Genomic DNA, 18,529 nt, shown 5'->3' with positions numbered 1-18,529 from the left:
CACAGGTGCATCCGCACCCAGAATGCCCCCTCCCTGGGCCCTGTACACATCCTCAGAGAAGGAGAGGTGGTGAAGTTCTCTTCTGGTATGTTCACAAGCTCAGGGAAAACCCACATTTAATTTCCAGGCCATCTCTGCCTCCCTATCACTGGCAACTGGGAGCCTGGAGATCCAGACTGGGATCCACACTGGGACTCTAGCAGGGATCTCTGGACCTTCCTGCCAGCAAAGAAAACAATGTGTGTGGGGTGTCCCTGGAGGGTGAGTAGAGGAGGCTGGAATAGGAAGATGAGATGTGGAGCTAATGGCTGACAGGCCCAATGGGCTCTCTGGCCCTTGCCCAGTGATGCCCCCTCCCTGTGGTCTTGCTAAGAAGCTCCATGACCCACCTGAGAGCTGGGGACAGGGGATGACTGGACCACAGGAAGCCTTGGAGTCAGGCAGCTGTAGGGTGGAAGGCTGACTGGTCATTTGCCCCACCCATGAAGAGCTGGGATCTGGCTGTCCCTAGGGTGGGTGGTTATGGTGACAGGGATTTTTTTTAACATCCTTTCAGAACAATGGTCTGGATGAGGCCCTGCCAGGTTCTTGGGTTTCCTGGGCGGGTTGGGACTTTCCTGGGATGTTTAATTTTCCTGGTCTCTGAGGGTTGGAGTGATCCCACAGGAGGAAGAGCAGGCAGCAAGCCCTAGGGGTTACCAAAGACCTGCCTTGCCCTGGTGTCTGGGCTTAGGCGGTCTCCACCCTCAGCACATGGGCCCACTCTCTGTCCAGGGCAACCCACTTACTAAGCACCTCTTAATGCAGACTGCTGAAGGAGGCACATGAGAGGAAGGCAGAGCCAGGACTGGGCAGCAAGGAAGGGGTGCCTCTCACTGCTGGGCAGGGGCTAGGTCCCCCCACGGGCACATTCCAGGGGCTGGGAAGGACCCAACAGAAGCCCAGGTTGTCTTTCTGAAACATGTCACTTGCCTCTACTTTCCTTGCCAGAAAGGGGCACTGATCAGGGTACTAGCTCAGCTTTGTAGACAAGCATGTGAGGACAAGAGCAATAGCAACAGTGGTGAATGGGTGTCGTAGTCACGCACCTGCCCAGGACTATTCTGAAATTTCTTATGAATTATCGTAGTTGCTATTCTCACCAACCCTATGGGATTGATACTATTATTGTCCCCACTTTATAGTGAAAGGCGCTGAAGCACAGAAGGGGTAAGCAGTTCTCTGAAACTTCATAGGAAGAAGGTGCCTCTGATCTTTGTTCTCAAGAAACAGGGGTTTTAGACTTCTATCCAATCTCATCCATTCATTCCATAGCTATTTATTAAACTTCCCTTCTCTGCTGGGCTCATGGTTGATACGGGGTTTATGAGCAGACAAGTGGGTCACTTTGGCAAAAAGGCAAAGGTCAGGCCTGGAGCAGAGTCAGAATCAGGGCTCTTTACATACAGCCCATTAGGACCCGAGGCTGGGATGTCAGAGGAAGATGCTGGGATCACCTGTTTCAAGGCACACTGAGGCTCCAACAGGAGGAGGTCACCTGCCAATCTGTCCAGAGGTGGGCTGGGTACACGCTGGCCCCTCTCCTTTGGCTGGGGAGCTACTGCAGGGAGGAGGGGCTGGGATCAGCTTTCTCCTTTCACTGGCTCCCACAACAGCCATCTAAGGAAGCAGCTGCTGTGGGGGCTGGTGGTAGCCCACATCCTGCCCCGTTATGGTGAAGTGAGGATGTAGAAGTGAGGACCCCTGCAGGGGCCTGCAGCCGGGTAAGGTTGAATCAGGATGACTCAGTGGAAAGCTCTACCCACTGATGTCTCCAAGTGGAATACTGTGGTCAGAGCAAAGGAAGAACTTTCCAACTGCTGGTCCCCACAAGGGTGGAATGCACGTCATCCTCAGACTCTGTCATACCGACCCTGCAAGGTGGACTGCTGGTAGGGAAATGGAAGAATGGAACAGGCCTGTACCAGAGCTGGACCGCAATTGCATCTCAAGTTCCCTTGTCAGAGGAACACCTGCCCTGAGCTGGGTTGCAAGGAGAGGGCAGCATACTGCTGCAAGGTGCACTGGGTCCCCCCAGGGCCTCTCCCCTCCTCCCTGCTCCTCACAGGTCCAGTCTGGAGGCAGGGGTGGGGTTTCCCTGGACAAAGAATGGCTCACAGGCAGGATGATGTTTTCAGAGAGACAAAAATAGACAAGCTGACCAGACGGGTTTGACCTTTCAAACCAGTCCTGGGAGGCTGTTTGTCTTTATTTGTTTATTTGATAGAGGAAAAAACTCCACATAACATAACATTTGCCACTTTACAGCACACAACCCAGTGTTTTTTAGTATATTCACAATGCTGTGTGACGCCCAACACCATTAAAGCCCAGAGCACTTCATTACCCCAAAGAGAGCACGTTAGCATCACTTCTCCTCTCCAGCCCCCCCACTAATTTCATTTCTTTCAGTGTGGATTTGTCTTTTCTGCACATTTCACGTAAACAGAATGGTACAATGTCACCTTTTGGTCTGACTTCTTTCACTCAGCGTAGTTTTTCAAGGCTCACCCACGCTGTGGCCCGTGTTAGCAACCCACGTCTTACTGCAGAGTGACATGCCACTGCATGGTTCTGTTGTATTTGGCTTATCCATTCATTTGGGTTGTCCCCACTTTTTGGCTATTAGAATAATAGCCAGAACAATGCTGTGTGAATATTTGTGTATGAGTTGCTTGTGGTCATATGTTTTCAATTCTTTGGAATATCCATCTGGGCGCAGAACTACAGAATCATATGATAACTCTGTGTTCAACTTTTCCGGGGAACTGCCAAACTGCTTTCCAGAGAGGTAACACTATTTTACACCCCCACCGTCAGTGTGTGAGGGTTCCAATTCTTCCACATCCTCACTAACATTTGTTATTTTCTCTGCCTTCAGTCTTGCAATGCTATTTTGTTGAGACTTACTTGGTGCCAGGCATGTGTTGGGGTAGAGGATATGGGGGCCCAGGCTGCTCTAGACATAACCCAGTGGAGGTAGGGAGCCAGCCCAGTGATGGGAGGCAGGAGACTGTCAGGGGGCCAGTCTTTCATACTCTGGGGAGGTCTTAGCTGTCACTGCCTAGCCTTGCCTCTGTCTCTTCCAGGCACCTATGTCCCTGGGACAGGTGGTGATCAAGGTTCTGGGTGCCTCAGTGTTGTGATCTGAAAAATCCCACCCTTGCCTGAAATCTACCCACTAGAGCCTGTTCCTCTGCGTCAAGGACTCATCTCCAGATCATATGCCAATAGGCCAGCCACATGAGGAAACAGAAACTCAGAGGCAGGAATGGCTTAGGAAAGGTCATACCAGAGGCAGTGGCAGAGAGATGACCAGAGCCTGGATCTCCAGATGCTCAGACTGGGGTCCGCTTAGCTCTGATGGGTGAGCCTAGGCAGATGAGGCTGGGGGTGGAGAGCAGGAGGATGGGAGGACCCAGGTGGGAGAGAGCCAAGCTTCAAAGACTTTCCCAAGCTGTGGGGAGGTGGCTCTGGTCAGGGTGTATGCAGGTCAAGAGGGAGAGACAGAGGCCCTTGGGGCCTGCCCAGATTGGCTTTGGTTTTAGTTCTGTCTTATTTGTCCCCTGAGACCCCAGGGTTTGGGCTTGGCTATTTGCCAAGCTCATCTTGGCCTCTGAGCAGCTGGTGGGGGATGGGCTCAATATTCGCCACCTCTCTCAGCAATCTCTTTCCTGTCCCCTTCTGTGTAAGGGCAGAGGCTGGAGGTTCTGCTGGGTCCGTCTTCAGTGGGGAGGGTAAGCTGGGGCAGAGTCTAGCTAGCTGACAAAGTCAATGGTCTTACTGCTTCTATGGGTAGTGACTGGCCTCAGATTAAGGCTTGGGGAATGTTTGCTCAATGAGCTCATACGTTCTAGGAGCAAGTAGAAATGATCTCTTGCCCCCTTACTCATATACGTCCCTGACTCACAGGCCTGCAAGGTAAGTTACCAGCCCTTTCAGATGTGGTGGGTAGAGATAGGTGGAATGAGGTGTCTAGAAATAGGGTGGAATAAGGTTTCCTGTCCTCCTGGGCAGTGGGATAGGTCCTAGTCCTCTTGGCAGCATGCTCAGTACATGAGAAAGGGCAGTGGATGCCAATGGGGCTCCTGATAGCTGGGACCAGGCTGACCTGGTTGGCCCCCAGGTAGACTGGCAGTCCCAGGCCCTGCTGAATCTAGAGGACCACTTCCCACACTGTGGTCATGCAGGCTGAAAGACTGCACCCTGGATTTACCAAAGATAGTCCCAGTTAGAGGCATTGGACCACCATGGGCTTGACAGGCCTTTGGGGCTGCTTCTATAACCCTTGCTCTCTTTGGGGCTAGGAGGTTTCCTTTACGGGCACTGAACACTGGTACAGGGACCCGGGCTGTGGGATGGGCCTCTTCCCTCTGCCCCTCCATTCCCTGTGCAGGAGGCTCCTTCCTGACCTCAGCCTCAGCTCTAGGGACTGAGGGGGAGCTAGGTGTCCTTCAAGCCCACCCCCTGACCTCTCGCCCCTTGGCATCTCCTCATTTCCTTGTCTCTGGGGTTCAGCCAACTCAGGCTGACCCAAAGAGTGGACAGAGATCTTGATCTTGTTTCCTGGCGGCCCCCAGGTCTGTCTTTGTGGCCATTACGCAGAAATGCGAGTAGCTGGGGGAAGTCCGGAAGATGATGTCCTTGGGGTACCTCTTGCCACCTTCACTCAGGAAGGCTCATTTCCCCATTGTGAAGCTCCGGTGGAGCTCTGGGGCAATTTTTGGCTTTTTAGCAAAAAGTCTCTGAGGGCCTGGCTTTTCCTAGGGGCTGTCCTGGTGCTGCAACTCTGTGGGGTGGGGATTTCAGCAACACCAGAAGTTTCGGCTCATCATGGCTGAAACTTCCCTGGACAGCTTCTGTGCTGACCCCAGTGCCGCCTGTGAGGACAGAGGTCAGAACATGGTGCATGTCTTTTTTGTTTGTTTGTTTGAGACAGAGTCTCACTATGTTGTCCAGGCTAGAGTGCTGTGGCCTCAGCCCAGCTCACAGCAACCTAACACTCCTGGGCTCAAGCACATGATACATGTCTTTGGGGCTCAGATCTCTGGTGAAAATACAGATGGGAGGAAGGGCCATTTAAAATCATGTTACTGGCTCAGCGCCTGTGGCTCAAGTGGCTAGGGTGCCAGCTACATACACTTAAAGTGGTGGGTTCGAATCCAGCCTGGGCCTGCCAAACAACAATGGCTGCAACCGAAAAAAATAGCCAGGCATTGTGGTGGGCGTCTGTGGTCCCAGCAACTTGGGAGACAGAGGCAGGAGACTCACTCGAGCCCAGGAGTTGGAGGTTGCTGTGAGCTATGCTATGGCACCCTACCCAGGGGGACAGCTTGAGGCTCTGTCTCAAAAAAAAAAAAAAGTAAAATAAAAAAAAAAAATAAAATCGTGTTACCAGCTTGGCACCCATAGCATAGTGGCTATGGCGCCAGCCATATACACTGAGGCTTATGGTTTCGAACCTAGCCCGGGCCAGTTAAGCAACACTGACAATTGCAACAGAAAAATAGCTGGGCGTTGTGGCGGGCACCCGTAGTCCCAGCTATTCAGGAGGCTGAGGCAAGAGAATCACTTTAGCCTAAGAGTTTGAGGATGCTGTGAGCTGTGACATCACAGCACTCTACCCAGGGCGACACAGTGAGACTCTGTCTCAAAAACAAAAACAAAAAAATAAAATAAAATTGTGTTACCATTTCAAACCAGATACTATGTCAGTATGTAGGCACAGGTGATTCTTGAGTCCTGTCTTTAGGAAAAGTAGGAATTAGCTGGACAAAGACAGTGCCAAGAAAAACCATGTGGTTAGTTAAAAGCATGAAGATAGGGAGGAGAATTGCCTATTTGGAGAATGCAAGTGTTTCACCGATGGAGCATGAGGGGTATGGGGCAGAGGAGGGCAGGGGGTGGACAGGTGGCTCAGGAAGGACCCTGAGGGCCCACCCAGGGAGCAGGAACTTTCCTGAAGCTGGCAGAGGGACAGAGAGCTGGGCCCCTCCTGAGCCCCTCTCACTTCTGTGTAGGGGCCCTTCTTGCATGAAGCTGGCATGGGCCTCGGAGGGCCCCCTGGGGCAGGTGCTGACTCAGCTCTGCCTCTGTGTGGGCCTGTAAGAGCTGCTCACAGGAGCCATCAGAGCCGTGGCATGGCCTGGGGCTGGCTCCTCTGGGCTGCCCTAGAACCAATGTCTTGAAATTCAGCTATGAAGCCTCAAAGTGTTCTGGAAGGGTCTGGGGGCTGCAATGCCTCTCAGTGCTCCCACACACCGTGCTCACGTGGGCTGACTTCGACTGAGGCCAAAAGTAGAGGTCAGGTATGCTCCTGAAGGACGCAGGATGGTGTGGAGGGAGAGCAGGAATTCTGGGTGCAGAGCCTGGCTCTGGTGGGGAGCACACTGGGCTGGCTGCACAATGGGAAGCAGCACCTTCTGCCCCATAAGCCACCTTTTGACCTGGCCATCCCACTCTGGGAGTTTGTCCTACAGAAACACCTGAACAAATATGACATATGTATACAATTGTGCACAGCAAAAGATCGGAAATACCCTCTATAGCCATCAACTTGGGTGTGTTCCACTGGTATGTCCCTATGATGGGCTATGACACAACTGCAAAAAAGTTTTCTGTGTATGAATGTGTGAAAGGCTCTGGGATTCTCGTTATGTGAAAAAGCAAGTACAAGTCTCTGACCAGCAGAGAAAGCAGCTCGTACCCTGGCGGGGGTGGAGGGGTGCAGTACGACATGCTTAGGAGACTGTGGCAAATGCAGTGGGACGGGAGCGAAGGGCCATGCCAGGCGAGTCAGAGGGAGACCAGCGTGGGAGGGCCCCGGGGCTCAGAGAGGAAACTGAAAACTACCAGAGCCAAGGAACAGTTTCAGCAGATTCGGATCTGCTCTGCCTGGTGGCAAGATCTGGCAAGTGGAAAGCAATAGCTCACATAGCATGATGTGCACTGTCTCATTTACACCTCTCAACACCCCAGACTCCTGAGAGAGGTGCCACCATCATCATCCCCTTTTTAGAAGTGTGGGACTGGGGAACAGGAAGGTTAAGGAACCAGCCCAGTGCCACACAGCTGGTGAATAGAAAAGCCAGAGAGAGTGCCCGGTCATGGCTGGGCACGGTGGCTCACGCCTATAATCCTAGTACTCTGGGAGGTCGAGGCAGGTGGATTGCTTGAACTTATGAGTTTGAGACCAGCCTGAGCAAAAGCAAGACCCTGTCTCTACTAAAAATAGAAAAACTGAGGCAAGAGAATTGCTTGAGCCTGAGATGGAGGTTGCTGTGAATTATGATGCCATGGCACTCTACCTAGGGTGGCAGCTTGAGACTCTGTCTCAAAAAAAAAAAAAAAAGAAAGGGTCTGGTCAGTCTGGTTCTTAAGCCCACACCTGAATCACTTGGTCATCTTGCCTTTTGTTTTGTTTTTTTCTTTCTTTTCGAGACAGAGTCTCACTCTGTTGCTCTGGGTAGAGTGTCATGATGTCATAGCTCACAGCAACCTCTTGGACTCAAATGATCCTCCTGCATCAGCCTCCCAAGTAGCTGGGACTATAGGCACCTATCACAACACCTTGGCTATTTTTAGTAGAAATGGGATCTCGATCTTGTTCAGGCTGGTCTCAAACTCCTGAGCTCAAGCAATACATTCTCCTGGACCTCCCAGAGTGCCGGGATTATAGGCATGAGCCCCCACATCCAGCACCTGACCCATCCTGCTTTTCAGAGCAGTGGTTGGACTGGAAGGAAATGCTGAAGGTGAAAGGGAGTCAGTGTCATAAAAGGAAGGCCCAGACAAACAACAGTGAGGGCCTGGGGAAGGCAGGGCCTTTGAGGATGGAGACTCAGCTTTTAACGAGGTGGGAACAAGCAGCCCTGGTGGTGCGATGCTATGGACGAGAGAGGAGCTCAAGATCCACTCATTCATTCATGTAGCAAATTTACGGAGTGCCAAGTACTGTCCCAGGAGCTGGGCTTATGCCAGGCACTAAAACAAATATCCCTGCCCTCAGGAGTTTCATTCTAGCTGTTGGAGACAGATAACAAGTAATAAACATAAGAAATATATAATTATGTAGTCTGTTAGAACCATGGAAAAACTAAAATAAAGGTAAGCGTGATAGACGTTCTGGTCAAGGAGGCAATCTGAAGCTTCAAGTGGGGTGGTCAGGGTAAGCATTGTCAAGAAGGCGACATTAAACAAAGACATAGGGTGGCACCTGTGGCTCAGTGAGTAGGGCACCGGCCCCATTACCGAGGGTGGCGGGTTCAAACCCAACCCTGGCCAAACTGCAACAACAACAAAAAATAGCTGGACATTGTGGCGGGTGCCTGTAGTCCCAGCTACTAGGGGAGGCTGAGGCAAGAGAATCACCTAAGCCCAGGAAGTGGAGGTTGCTGTGAGCTGTGATGCTACGGCACTCTACCGAGGGCAATAAAGTGAGACTCTGTCTCTAAAAACAAACGAACAAACAAACAAACAAAAACCCCAAAGACATAAAGGAAGCAAAGGAGTGAGCCATGTAGAAATTTAGGGAAGGACATCTGGGCAGAGGGGACAGAGAGGCAGAGGCCCGGACAGGATGAGTGTCTGACATGTTCCAGAGGCAGCAGCATGGCGGCCATCAGTCCTGCCCAGCAGTGTCTGTCTGAGCACGGGGAGGCTACTTTTCTTCCCTTTGTGGCTGGGCACAACTGTATTATTTGCTCTGGTCAGTGAAATATGAGTAGTGGACATGAGTGTCACTTCCCAGCTAAAGTGTTTAAGGGCCAGTGTGTGAGTCCATATTCCCCCCTCACCCAGCTAAGTGGTGGGGGTGTGTCAGGTGTTCCTGACCAGTCACTGGGTGAGGGACATGCAGAAGTATGCCCTGCTGACCCTCATGGGCAGGAGGCATGAGTGAGAGATGAGCCTGTCTGCTTTAGAGTCCGGTGACTGGGGCAGTCACCATCGTGGCATGCCCCAGCCCGTGCTGACTGATTTGCCAGGAGCTGCCCTTGCAGCATGACCAGAGAAGAGAGGGCTAAGGGAGAAGAGGAGGGCTGTCAGGGAGGCCAGAAGGCAGGATCGCTCATTGGCTTTGAGTCTGACAGAAAGGGGAGGCGTAGGAGAAGTTTAAACAGGAGAGAGGTGTGTCCAGCACCATGTGAATAGGACTACTCTGGCTACTGTGCCAGGACAGCTGGGGGCAGGAGTGGGAAGGTGGGAGCAGGGAAACCAATTAGGAGGTTCCTGCAGTGATCCAGATGAGAAAGGACAGTGACCTGGCCCAGGGTGGTGGCTGTAGTCTGATTCTGGGAATCCTTTGAGGTTAGAACCACAGGACTTACCACCTGCTGGAGACGGAGAGGGGTCAGGATGCTCTAGGCTTTTGGTCTGAGCAACAGGAAGGAGAGAGCTGCTGGCTCAGGGTGGGGAGTGCAGCTGTGTGTGGGGGAGGGTGGGGTGCTGTGGGGGGCAGAGCTCTGACTGCTGAGGTGTTTGTTGGACCTACAAGTGGGGTGGCAGCTGGGGAGAGGCCTGGAGGGGGGTGGGGACATCCAGGTGTATGTTTGGGTGTCGACAGCATAGAACTCATTTGATGCCTTGGGACTGGATGGGATTGGAGGGAGGGCATGAAACTTGACAAGATGAGGGAGTGAGAAGGTGACCAGCTGTGAGTGCTCAGGGATATACTAGTGGGTGTGTCCAGAAAACACTGTGGATTATTTGATCTGGAACTCAGGAGAGAAGCCAGAGGGCCAGGATGCAGGAGAATGGTCAGGGTCTGTCTCCTTGGGAGGAGGTGGGTGGGGAGAGGAGAAAGGCCCAGGATGGAGCCCTGGGTGGAGGTCCTTTGAGGGTAGCCTCAGGAGGAAGAAACAGAATGAAGAAGCAGCCAGTAGATGGAGTGGTCAGGGAGGTGGTAAGAAATCTGTCTGGGTGGGCGTCTCAGAAGCCAGGAGAGTGGGTACACGTTTTAGAGAGAGAGAGGTGTTGGCAGTTTGGAATAACCCTGAGGAGTCGAGTCAGGTGCGGGCAGAGAAGTGCCCCCCACTGCAGCAGCAGAGATGCTGTTGGTGGTCTGGTGGGGATTGGGGGAACTAAATGGAGGTGAATGGCAGGGAGTTGAGGGAGGCAGTGAGTGGAGACCATACCTTCCAGAGCTGAGGGCAGAGGCTGGAGGGGTGAGGTGAGGGGCTATTGGGAGAGGGATCCTGCAGGGTGGGGAAGACTCAGGCAGTGGGTTGGATGCCAGGAGGCAGCAGCAGGAGGTCAGGGCAGTTGAAAAGCTAGGGAGTTAAGGCAGAATGCTGGCAGGACCCTGCAGCCATGCTGGCTCCTGAGTCCCGTGGACAGAGGAGAGAGGAAGATGAGGGGCCCATAAGAGGGAGTAGAGCCAAGATTGGGGCAGAGGCTGGGTTGCGGGGAGCACTGGCAACTTTCACAGATAGCCAAGTGTTGTTTGTGGTGGAGACCAGTCTGCCAGGCAAGGGCATCTGGGTGTCACTCAGCAGGCCTCTGCTGCTGTGGGAATCTTGGGTGAGCACCACCTGGTGTGAGATGCTCACTGCCCGTGTCTCCCTCCTGTTTGGGCTCAGGAGGGCCTCTGGGTCCCTGGCCCCAAGGTCCCAGGAGGGAACAGATGTCTAGGTTCAGGGTCAGGGTGTATGAGAATTCCGGTGACAGGACCTGGCTTTGATGACTGTGTTTGGCCACGCGTGCCCTGTCTGGGTACACCTAGATCTCATCTACAGAGTCATCAGAGCCTGGGGTGGAGCTAAGGTCTCCTGGGAATCCACCTACTTCCTGTTTCCTGAAAACCAGAACTACTTTTGTTAACTTCAGGGAAGAGAAACCAGGCTTTGCTGACAGCCTCCTCCTTACAGGAGCAGGTCATTATCCACCTGGGGGACCCTTATGATGGCCTTAGGAGAGGGCATAGTTATCCTCCCCATTTAACAGGAGGGGAAGCTGAGGCTGTGGGAGATACAGTGACCTATTGTTGCCTTCTCTGACCCCTGCAGGTGGCTGTGGACACCTGTGCAGCCTGATAAATTCCTGATTTCTCTGTCTCAGGTGCTGGTTTCTTGAGTAGCTGGACTTGCTGTCACTCTCACAGACACATGAGAGTGTTGTTATCTCCGGTCACAGGTGCTTCATGCAGGGCCTCACACCCCTGTCGAGCACTTCCTCATTCTTGCTTTGAAGGTCATGGGCTTCTTCCTTCGGAAGGCCTGACGGTCATGAACCCCACACGCCCCAGCTGGACCACCATGAAGGCAGTGCTGAGCCCTACAGCTCATGCCCCACTTTCTTTCAGAGCTGACTTGGTTTTGGTGCCTAGGGCTTGACAGTGGGGTCGGGGTGGGGGGGGGCAGGGGAAAGAAGTGGCACTTACTGTACACCTCTGAATGAGCCGGGCTCCAGAATAAGTGCCCTCATCCTTGCAGAGACCCTCTGAGGACGCTGTCACTGGCAGCACCCCTGTTTTACAGGTAAGGGAACCATGTCACGTAGGTGGCTTCCACCTGGCGTCTTGTGCTTTTTGCACTCAGCAGGCAGAGAGAAATGTAGGGGCATTCCTGGCTGGGGCGTTTGCAGGGGGCTGGGAGAAGCAGAGAGCAGGGGAGCCAGGTCTAGCCCTCATGTGGTGACCCCAAGTATGGCCACCAGCCCCCTTACGAGTCAATCCCAATCCCCTCTGTGGTGCCCTGGAAGCAGGCCTTGTGCTGAGCGCCTCCTCAGAACCTCTCAGGCCACTCAGGGGAAAAGGGACAATGGAAAAGAAAAGATCTTGAGGACTCATCTGGCCCTCAGAGAGGCCCAGCTATGGTGTCTCTGTGGCCAGACCTCCCCTATCTGCTGGGGCCTGTTTGGGCTCAAATCCTGAGGCCCCCACATTGCACCCCTGCCTACATCTGCTCCAGGGCCCATAGGTGGAGTCATGCTAGGAGGGTGTGGTAACAGTGGACTGGGGAGTGTGTGCTCAGATAAGGGACAGTGTGTTCTTAGAACCCGCAGGGGACTTGGCTTATGCAATCCCCTCTCTCCAGAACATTCTTCCTCCAGTGCTGCACAGCTTAGGTTTTCAAGGCTTTGCTCACACGTCACCTTCTCATCTACCTTCTCATCGTGGCTCTCCCTGACCAACCTCTAAACCAGGGGTCCTCAAACTTTTTAAACAGGGGGCCAGTTCACTGTCCCTCAAACTGTTGGAGGGCCCTGGGATGAGTCGGCTGCTAAGCAGGACAGGCAGTGGCGTCAAAAACACCTGGTGGGCCAGATAAATGTTCTAGGCGGGCTGCATGCAGCCCGCGGGCCGTAGTTTGAGGACGCCTGCAAAACCCTTGGCCTGCTGCCTCCAGCTTCATTTCTCCCCTTGGCTCTCTGCTCCTTCCAAATCCTCCAGCTCATTACTGGTGCTGAGTCAGTCGCCCTCAGCAAGAGGCAGGACTGGAGCGCCATCCATCCGGTCTTAGGCTCACGGTAGTACTCAGGAATGTCTGTTGACAGCATGAGGAGGGCCAGAAGGTTTAGGCCCTGTGGCATTCCTGGCATGAGGCCTGGCCGATGTGTGTTTTTGTCTAATCTAACTATTCCACAAGGCAAATTTTATTATCGTTATTTTAGAGGGGCAGAAACATAGACACGTTGGTGATGGTGAGAGATCACACAGAGAGTGAGTGGGAGTAGGGTGGGTTGAACTAGGGGTCTGTGAGGCTGCGAGGTGGCAGGCACTGCCCCCAGGGCTGACAGGGGCAGGAGGCTTGTTTCCCTGAGTTCAGCGGCAGCCCCCTCTGGGGCGTGAGCCTCGGTCTGCTCTTTGTAGACAGGGCTGGACTCCTTCTTTGAGCCAAGGTCCTGGCTTCAGTTGAAGCCTAGTGATTTGCAGTTATTGAGTTTGGGCTGGTCCTCAAAGGAACAGTCTGCGACTAGGTGGAGAAGGATGGGCAGAGTCCTCCTGGGCAAGAAGTGCTGGCATGGGAACAGCAGGAGGAAAGTCTCCACCACGGGAATGAGCCCAAATAAGGGAGGAGAGCAGCCCAGGCTGGAGTTACAGGTGCTCGGCCCTTGGAGTTAGGCAGATAGATTGGGGCCAGCACAACACCACCACCCACACTGTGTGCCCCCACGCCACGAGCTCAGCCTATGTGGCTTTCCCACCTTCAAAAGGGGAGCAGCTGGTCTCTAGGCTACCCCTGCTCACCTCATACCAAAGGACTCACCTTTTGGGAGCCTGCTCCCTGCTATTAGCACTGGGGCTGGGCCCATAGTTGTGTCTGGAGTCTGTTATTTGGGAGGCCCTCTGCCCAGCCCTGCTTCAGCTGTGCTCTCTGGCTGGCCAACAGGGGCCTTCTGAGTCCCTCCTCTAGGGGCCAGCCCAAGGGGTGGAGTGAGGGGCTGGAGCTTGTCCTCTGTTAGTCCCACCACTAACATTTGCTGGGGCCAGGATAGGCATAAAAACAGAGGCCCAGATACCATATGTCTAGATATTTCAAAGTTATAAACCAAGCCAAAAACTGCTAAATAGAATATGCTCTATCCTCCTACATTGACAAATATACCTTCACAACACCCTGGAAGGCCAAGTTTGCACTTAGAGTTCTTGGGCTCCTGGAGTCTAATCCTGGAGTGTGGCATCAGAGACAGGGTTGATCACAGACTCTTCCCCAGCCTCTGCCTTGGGCAGTGCATGTGACAGCCCCAGACCATCCGTCTTTGGTCCAGCCACATATCCAGCAATTGCTTACCCCTTGGACTTGGACTGTGTACACCAGCTGCAAGTTTATTCTCAAGAGGGTGGGTGCAGGGGAAAGGCCTATGCAGACTATGGAATTGGGTTTGGGCCCTTGTGGGTAGTGACCTTCGGGCTCCTGCATTGGGAGGAGGGGCATGGATCTTGGGTGGGCATGTCTTCTTAGCTCGTGGACTTTTTGACCCTCTCATCCTTATTGGAGGAGGTAAGGCCAAAGGAGGGTCTGAGTAGTTTCCTCTAGAATGCAGGGACCAGGGTAGGAGCCTTTCTTCAGTCTAATAGCAATACTGTCCTGGGGACACTCCCAGAACCTGGCTCTGGATTGAATGTCCCTACCCTGCTTGCATCCCAGCACTTGAGGCATCCTAGGGCCCCACTGGACCAGGGTGATCCAGGACACTGAGCCCACAGTCTAGAGAGCCATCCTGCCCCCTCCCCTGGACACCAGGGCTCCTCTCCAGCTTACTTGCCTCATGTGGAAGGCGGTAAGAGCAAGGGGACTACCACCTGTCCCATATCTCCCTGGGATGCTGGACCCCACCAGTCCATGTGCTTGCCCTGGCTGGCCTGGCTCTGTGGGCCTCTTGGTGCCCAGCCCTCCCAAGAGTGTGCCTGGAAAGTGGGGCACCAGCTTTACTTTAGCCACTGTTTCTCGCTCACTCAGCTGAAAAACTGCAGCTTCCCTGAGGCTTCCAATCCTCACCCAGTGCTGGCAGCTTCTTCCCTGATGCTGTGTGACAGGCCCAATGTCAGGGCTCCCACACCTGTCCTGCTGCTGGATGCCTCCCCCACAGGGCACGGTGTCTGCTGCAAGGCTATCTGAGCACTGTGCCCCTTACCCCACAGGTACTGCCTGCCTCTGGGCTCAGCATGGCCCTTTCTGGGCTCCCCTGACACTGAACAGTCCCCTGTCCCACCCTGAGGGGGGAGTGGGTGGCGAACAGATCCTGCTGTGGAATTGAGAGGCAGTTCAGGGGTCTTTTCTATTGGAAGAGGAGGGCCATGGGCTCCTGGGGAGTGTCAGTGGGGATTTGGGAGAAGGGTGAAGTTTGGCCTGAGCTGTGCCCATGAGGGGCCACAGCCAGCCTTGCCTCCCAAGCATATGGTCAGGACCATGTTGGACTGTATACTCGGGGAGTGGGTCTTGTGCCCCCTCCCTTGGCCCCATAGCCCATGGTGCCGGCTGCCACGTCTGGAATGATTCCTGCAGAGGCAGCCCCCTTCCTATCTTTCTTTGTTCACTGCTGGCCATGTTCTTGCTGTGTCAGCATCATCCCAGTCTCCTACCAGGCATGGCCATGGCCCTGAAGCCAGCATGGCTTCCCTGGGAGGATGCTGCTGCGTGGGGGCTCCTTCTTATGGGGACCGGGTCTGGGACAGGGCAAAGAGGGTGCCTACCTCATCCTTCCAGGTAAAGGGTGAAGGGAGAGGCACCTGCTGGCCTGTGGGCAGTTGTAGGCTTCCCTGGACAGGCTGTCACCTTCTGACCCTGGGGAAGGCTGTCTTCCCTCTTGCCTCCTCCCTCCTCATCAGGATGACCTGGCCATGTCTACCTCCTGTCGCGCACCCCTCCCTGCTGGCCTACCAGGGACCAGTAGCCTGATCTACTGGTTAGTGAAGAGACTCCAGGATAGGGGACAGTGACCACATGTGGGGCCCAATCATCCCAAACTTAAGGTAGACAGTGAGCACAGATTCTTCCCCTGCAAGCCAGCCTGCTCTGGGTGGTGGGCTACAGGCCACGGGTGAAGCATGGGGTTCCTCCTCTCTACCACCCCTTTGTGCCTGCCAGAGCTGTCTCAAAACCTTCCTCTTCCTTGCTACCCTTGAGCTCCCCACCACACCATTTCTGAGAAGCCCTTCTTGGTAAATCGACCTTCCTGGCCTAAGTCTGAGTCCTTGTCACAATGCATCCTTGTTCTGTGAGTCAAGAACCGGCCCAGGTACACTTTTGGTCTTACCCCACCCCCTCCTCGGCACATGTCAGGCCTCAGGGCTCAGAGCAGGCTCTCGTGAGAGGTGAGAGGCTCATGGCACTCACAGCCTCTGGCTGGTGGCCTGTACCTCTGAGAAATGGGGGCTTTGCCACACCCTCTGCCAGAAGAAATCTGCCCCTCCCTGGCTCCCATTCTCTGATGGAGCAGGCAAGCTGCATCCCCAGTGGGAAGTGTTCACCCCTCCGGGAAGGGCTCAGGAAGCAGTGAGGATCTGACCTCATGTTTGCGTCCATCCGGTCCTGTACGGTGTCACCAGATGTCTGAGGAGAGGGGAGAGGAAGGAGACGAGGGTGCAGGATGAGGGCTGGATCTGACCCCCGCCCCCACTGGGATAAAGCTGTTCTCCATTCTGATGGGAACTGGGGCTCCAAGTGGAGGAGCATCTCAGGCTGCACAGCTGCTGCCTGTGTCTCCCTGCCCAGTGCTATCCCTGGCATGTGCTAAGGAATTTGCAGGGGAAAAACACCGGTGGATACCAGGCCTCAAGGCCGTCTGAGGCCTAAGGGCTGTGAGGAGGCAGGCTGGGCTACAGCTAGCACTGGAGTAGGACTGCTAAGTGTATGGAGGCAGGAGGCTGACCTCAGCTGGGTGGGCAAGTGGACAGGGCCATGAGGACAGCAGGCTGGGGGAGGCAGAGGCTTGTCTTGAGCACCCCAAGGATGCCACTCAGCGAGAGGCTCCAAGCCTGGGAGGGAAGCCTCTGGGGCCCTGCAATTCCCCCAGGAGTATCGCTGAGCCAGGTGGCAGGATGGCTGGGCCTGTTGTTTCAGGACCAGTCACTTCCTCTCTCTGGACTACACCTATTGATGAGATCACTACCTATTTCCCTGCCCAGCCTACTTCAAAGTTACAAGAGCAAATGAGGTGATGAAGACTCTGAAAAGCATAAAGGTGGTATTATTTTAGCAGAAGTCATATTTGACTTGCTAATTCATTTCCTAAAAATAGCCACCTTTATTATAGCATAGGGAGAACCCTATGCTGGAGTTGGCGTCCTGGATTCTCCGTGGCAGCTTTGCTGTGTGACCTTGGGTGGGGCCCTGGCCCTCTCTGGGCATCTGATTTCTAGGTGGCAGATTTCTGGATGGTCTCTGAAGGCCACAGGCCTTGCAAAATCAGGAAGGAGGACTGGGTTCTGGAGAACAGGCTTCTGTGAATTACTGGGTCAGAGTAAGTGGTATCACCGACGCCTCTCCTCTGTTGGAGGGGTATTGAGTCTTGCCTTGATCTGGGAGCTAGGGGGCAGGTTGCCCAGTCCCCACCACATAGCCCGACCACTAGGAGGCTCCCAAGAACTGCAGATGAAAAGCTTGACAGACAGGAGCCAGGGCAAGGTGGAGTGGGGTGGGGGCACTGTGGGACATCCAGCCTGCTGGTGTATCCTCCTGTTCAGTGCATGTTTGAGTGCTTAGTGTGGGCCTGTGCTGTGCCGCATGTGCAGAGACATGAGAAGACAAACTAGGGAAGGTCTTGGTCCCTGCCCTCCTGGGCTTCAGATTTGGTAGGTGAGCAGGTGCTTGTCACCCACACACTACTCGACTTGGTCAAGTGTTCCAGAGAGGGGTGCAGGTGCCAGGAGCACACTCAGTGGGGCGTTGACATAGTTAACAGGGCAGGGAAGCCTCCCTGGAGGCGGTGGCACAGATTAAAACCTGAAGGATGAGTAGGTGCTAACTAGGTGAAGTGGGGCAGAGGGGTGGTGGGGGTGGGCCCCCAGCAGTGAGAAGAACAAGAGCAAAGGGCCTGTGGTGGCATGTGAGTGGAAGGCTGAGGGCAAGCTGGTGTGACTGCAGTGGGGATGAGGAGCCAGGAGGCCTGCCTTGGTGGTGAAAAGCCCCGGGAAAGGAGGAGATTTGTGATTAGAAGCAGCTCCTATGTGGCCAGGGCAGAGGTGATAGCTGTGTTTAGACTGGGGCCTGGGCCATGCTCAGAGACAGCAGCTTGAGGCAGCGGGAGGGTCAAGGTGACAGCAGCGTCTACAGGCTGCTGATTCATAGAATTACTGGCTGGGAAGTGCACCTGTGTTCCCCCTCCCTCCTGGGCTTCCTGTCTGGTTTCACTAAGCTCTGGGAGGAAATGCCCTGGTCAGTTTTGTGAGTCACCAGCCCCTCAGACAGTGCGGGTGGGGACCTGACATGATGGTTCCCCGAATGTGTCCCCATCTCCATTTTCCTTGCCTCTCTTTTGGAGTGCTTCCTGTTACCTCCCAGCCCACTGCCCACCCTGTGTATTCTCTAGGCAGCAGAGCAACCAGGTTGTAAGAACAGAAGGGTTAACTGTGGATGACTTGCCCTGACAGGAACTTTTCAATAGACAGTGCCTGGACCTTGGAATATGGCGGCATGGATGGGAACCCAAGCAGGGTGGTGCTGAAAAGGGTCCACTTGGAGACCACCTGTTTGTCCCACACAGTGCACAGCCAGGCTGAGTGTTGAGGACCAGAGTGAAGTAGAGCAATGTGGGTGAGAAGCCCAAGTCCGGGGACATTTTTAGTCTTGGGGAGGCAGGTCTGTAGGATCTTTCTGACCCCTTCCTCTGGATCTTGCGCTGTTTGCTGCCCTGGGACTTTTGCTGCTAGAAGCAGGACCTTTCGGATTTTGAAGGGAGCCTCGGGAGTACTCAGTCTCAGCGAGGATTCTGCTGGGACCAGACCAGAAGGTTGGTTATAGAATGCAAATCCTTGCCATTGGGAAAGATCTCAGGGCTGGTGGGGGTGACATGGAGCCTCCTCCCTGGGCAGACCAGTTGCTCCTCATCC

Source organism: Otolemur garnettii, unplaced genomic scaffold, assembly GCF_000181295.1.
Source record: "Otolemur garnettii isolate 467f Iridium unplaced genomic scaffold, OtoGar3 scaffold00011, whole genome shotgun sequence".
Taxonomy (NCBI): Eukaryota; Metazoa; Chordata; class Mammalia; order Primates; family Galagidae; genus Otolemur; species Otolemur garnettii.
This window is presented reverse-complemented; position numbering follows the sequence as displayed.